Raw genomic sequence first — 7202 nt, forward strand, 5'->3', positions numbered from 1 at the left:
AGAACTCCCATCAAAATCAACAAAAGCAGACCAACATCATAACATATTGTAATTAAATTTGCAAAATATAGTGATAAAGAAAGAGTCCTAAAAACAGCAAGATAAAAGAAGCCTGTGACTTACAAGGGAAGGCCCATAAAGCTAGCAGAAGATCTCTCCACAGAAACCTGGCAAGCCAGAGGGGAGTGACATGATATATTCAGTGTGATAAATAGGAAAAATCTGCAGCCAAAAATAATTCTGTCCAGCAAGGTTATCATTTGGAATAGAAGGAGACACAGAGTTTCCCAGACAAACAAAAACTAAAGGAGTTCACGACCACAAAACAGCCCTGCAAGAAATATTAAAGAGGACTTTTTGAGTGGGAAAGAGAGATCAAAAGTGACAAAGACTAGAAAGGAATAGAGAAAATCTTCAGAAACACCAACTTTACAGGTAATACAATGGCACTAAATTCATATATGTCAATAATTACTCTGAATGTAAATGAACTAAATGCTCTAATTAAAAGAGTGTTAGGGTGTTAGAATGGATTAAAAAAAAAAAAAACAAGTTTTGCGCAGTGGCAGTATCGTAGCCAATGTGGTTTATCCAAGGCGCGATTATTGCTAATTGAAAAAAAAAAAAATAAGACTCATGTATATGCTGCCTATAAGAAACTCATTTTAGACCTAAAGACACCTGCAGATTGAAACTGAGGGGATGGAGAACTATTTATCATGCTAATGGACATCAAAAGAAAGCTAGAGTAGCAATACTTATATCAGACAAACTAGATTTTAAACCAAAGACTGTAACAAGAGATGAAGACAGGCAATATATCATAATAAAGGGTACTATCTAACAAGATAAACAATTGTAAGTATTTATGCCCCCAACATGGGGGCAGCCAAATACATACAACAATTAATAACAAACATAAAGGAACTCTTTGATAATAATTCAATAATAGAAGGAAATTTAAAATTTTAATAATACAAAAAGAGAAGGAAAATTTAACACATCACTGGACAAATCACCTAAGTGGAAAATCAACAAGGAAACAATGACTTTGAATGACACACTGGACCAGATGGACTGAACAGATATAGTCAGAACATTTCATCCTAAAGCAGCAACATACACATTCTTTTCAAGTACACATGAGACATTCTCCAGAATAGATCATACACTAGGTTACAAATCAGACCTCAACAAGTACAAAAAGATTTAGATCATACCATTCATATTTTCTGACGACAACACTATGAAGTTTGAAGTCAACCACAAGAAAATATTTGGAAAGACCACAAATACATGAAGGTTAAACAACATGCTACTAAAGAAGGAATGGGTCAGCTAGGAAATCAAAGAAGAAATAAGAAAAAATACATGAGAACAAATGAAAATGAAAACACAATGGTTACAAAACCTTTGGGATACAGCAAAAGAGGTCATAATAGGGAAGTATATAGTAATAGAGGTCTACTTCAAGAAGCAAGAAAAGTCTCTTGGGGCGCCTGGGTGGCTCAGTCGGTTAAGCAGCTGCCTTCGGCTCAGGTCATGATCCCAGTGTCCTGGGATCAAGCCCCACATTGGGCTCCCTGCTCAGTGAGGAGCCTGCTTCTCCTTCTCTCAACCTTTGCCTGCTGCTTCCCCTGCTTGTGCTCTCTCTCTCTCTCTGTCAAATAAATAAAATCTTAAAAAAAAAAAAGGAAGCAAGAAAAGTCTCAAATACACAACCTAACCTTACATCTTAATGAGCTAGAAAAAGAACAACAGAGCCTAAAGCCAGCAGAAGGGAAATAATAAATATTAGAACAGAAATAAATGATATGGAAATTGAAAAAATAAAAACAGATCAATGAAACTAGGAGCTGGTTCTTTGAAAAAAAATAACAAAGTTGATAAACCCCTATCCAGACTTAACAAAATGAAAAGAGAAAGGACCCAAAAAATAAAATCACAAATGAGAAAGGAGAAATAACAATGAACACCACAGAAATACAATTATAAGAGAATATTATGAAAAATTATATGCCAACAAATTGGACAAACTGCAAGAAATGAATAAATTCCTAGAAACATATAAACTACCAAAACTGAAACAGGAAGAAATAGAAAACTTGAACAGACTGACAACCAACAAAGAAATTGAATCAGTAATAAAAGATCTCCCAACAAAAATAAGTCCAGGGCCAGATTGCTTCCCAGGGGAATTCTACCAAACATTTAAAGAAGAGTTAATATCTATTTTTCTCAAATCGCGCCAAAAAGTAGAAATGGAAGGAAAACATCCAAAATCATTCTATGAGGCCAGCATTACCTTGATTCCAAAGCCAGACAAACACTCCACTAAAAAAGAGAACTACAGGCCAATATCCATGATGAAGGATGCAAAACTACTCAGCAAAATACTAGCAAGTCAAATCCAATAGTACATTAAAAGAATCATTCACCAAGATCAAGTAGGATTTATTTCTGAGCTGCAAGGGTGGTTCAATATTTACAAATCAATAAACATCATACACAACATTAATAAAAAAAGGATAAAAATCATATGATCCTCTCAATAGATGCAGAAAAAGTATTTGACTAAGTACAGCATCTATTCATGATAAAAACCTTCAAAGTAGGGATAGAGGAAAATTACCTCAACATCATAAAGGCCATATATGAAAGACCACCAGCTAATATCATCCTCAATGGGGACAAACTGAGAGCTTTTCCTCTATGATCAGGAACAAGACAAGGATGTCCACTCTCACCACTGGTATTTAACAAAGTTTGGAAGTCCTAGCCTCAGCAATCAGAAAACAAAAAGAAATAAAAGGCATCCAACCTGGCAAGGGAGAAGTCAAACTTTCACTCTTCACAGATGACATGACACTCTATATAGGAAACCCGAAAGGAAACCACAAAAAATTTGCTAGAACTGGTACACAAATTCAGAGGAGTTTCAGGATACAAAATCAACGTAAAACCTGTTACATTTCTATACACTAATAATTAAGCAGCAGAAAGATAAATGATGCAATCAATCCCATTTACAATTGCATCGAAAACAGTAAGATTCCTAAGAATAAACCTAATCAAAGAAGTAAAAGATCTGTACTCTGAAAACCATAGAAAAATTAAGAAAGAAATTGAAGAGGACACAAAGAAATGGAAAAGCTTTCCATGCTCACTGGTTGGAAGAACAAATATTATTAAAATGTCTTTCATACCCAAAGCAATCTACACATTTAATGCAATTCTTATCAAATACCACTACCACTTTTCACAGAGCTAGAACAAATAATTCTAAAATTTGTGTGGAACCAGAAAAGACCCTGAATAAACAAAGTAAGGTTGAAAAAGAAAACCAAGGCTGGTGGCATCACAATTCTGGACTTCAAGCTCCATTACAAAGCTTCAATCATCAAGACAGTATGATACTGACATAAAAACAGACACATTGATCAAAGGAACAGAATAGAGAGCCCAGAAATGGACCTCCAACTTTATGGGCAACTAATCTTCTACAAAGCAGGAAAGAATATCCAATAGAAAAAGGACAGTCTCTTCAGCAAATGGTGCTGGGAAAACTGGACAGCCACATGCAGAATAATGAAACTGGACTACTTTCTTACACCATACACAAAAATAAATTCAAAATGGATGAAAGACCTAAATGTGAGAAGAAACCATCAAAATCCTAGAGGGGAACACAGGTAATAACCTCTTAGATATTGGCTATAGCAAATTTTTACTAGATATGTCTCCTGAGGCAAGGGAAAAAAGTAAAAATAAACTATTGGGACTTCATAAAAAAAAAAAAAAAAAAAAATCCCTGCTCAGTGAAGGAAACAATCAACAAAGCTAAAAGACAACCTTCAGAATGGGAGAAGATATTTGCAAATTACATATCTGATAAAAGGTTAGTATCCAAAATCTATAAAGAATTTATCAAAACTAGGGGCGCCTGGGTTGCTCAGTCATTAGGCATCTGACTTCAGCTCAGGTCATGATCCCAGGGTCCTGGGATCGAGCCCCACATCGAGCTCCCTGCTCCGCGGGAAGCCTGCTTCTCCCTCTCCCACTCCCCCTGCTTGTGTTCCCTTTCTTGCTGTCTCTCTCTCTCTGTCAAATAAATAAATAAAATCTTAAAAAAAAAGAATTTACACCCCAAAAATGAATAATCCAGCTAGAAAATGGATTAACGGGCAGAGGACACAAATAAACATTTTTCCAAAGACATACGGATGGCCAACAGACGCATGAAAAGATAATCAACATCACTCATCATCAGGGAAATACAAATCAAAACCACAATGAGATACTACCTCACACCTGTCAAAATGGCTAAAATTAACAACACAGGAAACAATGGGCCTTGGTGAGGATGCGGAGAAAATGGAACCCTCTTACACTGTTGGTGGGAATGCAAACTGGTGTAGCCATTGTAGAAAAAAGTATGGAGGCTCCTCAGAAAGTTAAAAATAGAATTACCCTGCAACCCAACAATTGCACTACTAGGTATTTACCCAAAGGTTACAAAAATACTGATTCAAAGGGATACATGCACCCTGATGTTTATAGCAGCATTATCAGCAATAGCCTAATTTTAGAAATAGCCCAAATGCCCATGGACTGATTAATGGATAAAGAAGATGTGGTGTATATATACATACAGTGGAATATTACTCAGCCATAAAAATTAATGAAATCTTGCCATTTGCAATGACTTGGATGGAGCTAGAAAGTACTATGCTAAGTGAAATAAGTCAGTCAGAGAAAGACGAATAGCATATGATTACACTCATTTGTGGAATTTAAAAAACAAAACAAATGAACATAGAGGGGGGAAAAAGAGGCAAACCAAGAATCAGCCTCCTAAGTAGAGAGAACAAATTGAAGGTTATTGGAGGGGAGCTGGGCAGGGGAATGGGCTAAATGGGTGATGGCTATTGAGAAGGGCACTTGTTGTGATGAGCACTAGGTGTTTTATGTAAGTGATGAATCACTAAATTCTACACCTGAAACTAATATTACGTTGTATGTTAACTAACTGGAATTTGAATAAAAATTTGGAGAATAAAAGGAGTAGATCAGGCTTACATGGCTTAGAAACCATGAAAACATGGTGATTCACAAGATGAGTTTGTTCACCTCAACACAAAACAAATAAAATCCAATATGATACAACTTAAAAAAGATTACTTATTGTTTTTCAATGCAAGGTTAGTGACTAAATAAAACTTACAAGTTGAAAGTTAAATTAAAAAAATTCAAAAGCAATGTACATTTTAATTAATTTATAACTCAATTGAGTAACTTTTAATATACTTGGAAACAAGTTCTATCTCTTGATGAAAGTAAAAGTGAGTAGAACAGTCTGGACTGACATGGCTTGCCAATTTTTTCAGCATTAATTATATTTTTGAGTAAAGTACTTTTCTTGGTTCTTCCTTTCCTCCATAGACTCCTTCTTCATGATTCAGTTTATTCTATTCTTATAATTTGTATAAGAAGGTAAGCAATTTCAAGCTGAAGGCAGATACTTAACCAATTGAGCTACCCAGGTGTCCCAAAATATTTTTCCTTTTAAAAATTTTATTTGAATTTATAACTAAAAACATTTTTAAATATGAAATCAGTAATGTAGAATCAATTATTTTTTCTACACGTTGACATATGACATACATTTCTACATATGATTATTCCATTACTAATTAGTTATTATAAAATGGACAACCTACACACCAGCAGATATCAGATCAAAAATCTTTTTGTTGTTATTGCTGCTATTCATGTTCCAAACTGGTCAATAATGTATTAGCATTTATTTCACTTTATTTATTTATTTATTTATTTATTTAATTTATTTATTTTTTTTTAAGATTTTATTTATTTGAGAGAGAGAGAATGAGAGACAGAGAGCATGAGAGGGAAGAGGGTCAGAGGGAGAAGCAGACCCCCAGCTGAGCAAAGAGCCCGATGTGGGACTCGATCCAGGGACTCCAGGATCATGACCTGAGCCGAAGGCAGTCGCTTAACCAACTGAGCCACCCAGGCGCCCCAGCATTTATTTCAACTTTTAACATATATGATAAAGTTTAGGAATTACAGAATCTTTAAACCGATGGTTTAGTTATTTTAATTTGGGTATCAGCAAACTTTTCTGTAAATAGCCAAACAACAAGTCGTTTAGGTTTCGTGGGCCATATGCTCTCATTTCTGCCACTGTAATAAGAAAGGAGCTGGAAATGATATAGAAACTCACTTTAGTGTGGCTGTGTTTTGGTAAAACTTTATTTGTAATTGTCAAGTTTGCCATATAGACTAACATTTGCCAAGCTTATTTTAATTAGTAGTCCATAATAAATGAATAAATAGTAATGATCTTTAATTATGACATTATCATGGTGCATTGAAGTTATTCTGGATGAAGAAATTACATCCTATTTGTATGTATCCCTGCATTTATTCATGCTATGCAGATTTATCAAATACCTATTAGCTCTCAGACACTATATGGTAGAATATGTGTATACAAAAATGATGTACAACAATTAATTTTTCTCATTTTCAAAATTAAACCTCTGTTAATGTTTGCTACAAAGAATTTTCTCTATAAGTAAAAATAATAATAAAAGTTTCAAGGATTTTCTCACTTTACAAAATGTTTATTGAATCATTGATTTCAATAGAAGAAAGTCAAAATTAAATTAGCACTCAAATCTTTCCTGACACCTCATTATCAGTGGAACACTTCTGATCACCAATACTAATTTATTACTTGTATATTTTCTGACAGATTATTATTGAATTTTCTCAAAAAACAACCAGACAAGAGAAATCAGCACTTAAAAAAAAAAGATTAAATATGTGGTTTACCCCTGAAATTTCTCATTGGAGTTAGTCCTAAGGTAATAATCATTAATTTGAGAGAGTAGAATGAAACAAAAAGAAACCACTAAATAAACAAGGAAACTTGTGATGTGCACAAATTAGACAAAATACAATACAAATTTCAGATTATTACTGTTATCAATAAAGAAATAACAATGAACGATGGCAGAAATATTAAACAATTAAATGTGAATAAAAATGTACTATTTAAAGCCTGCCAAATTGACATGAGCAAAGAACTTTGTGTTTTGTTCATTAGAGAGAGGTGCTATTATTAAACGGTCAGGAGGTTTCCAAGTCAAGTCTTCTAACCCAATGAAAAATATGTG

General features: G+C 34.1%; 1 pseudogene; it reads left to right on the forward strand.

The window, feature by feature from the left end:
- Positions 1 to 551: 551 nt before the first annotated feature.
- LOC116630389 lies at positions 552 to 676 on the forward strand (annotated as a pseudogene).
- The last annotated feature ends 6526 nt before the right edge of the window (positions 677 to 7202 follow it).

This window comes from Phoca vitulina, unplaced genomic scaffold (assembly GCF_004348235.1).
Source record: "Phoca vitulina isolate PV1807 unplaced genomic scaffold, GSC_HSeal_1.0 scaffold3, whole genome shotgun sequence".
Taxonomy (NCBI): domain Eukaryota; kingdom Metazoa; phylum Chordata; class Mammalia; order Carnivora; family Phocidae; genus Phoca; species Phoca vitulina.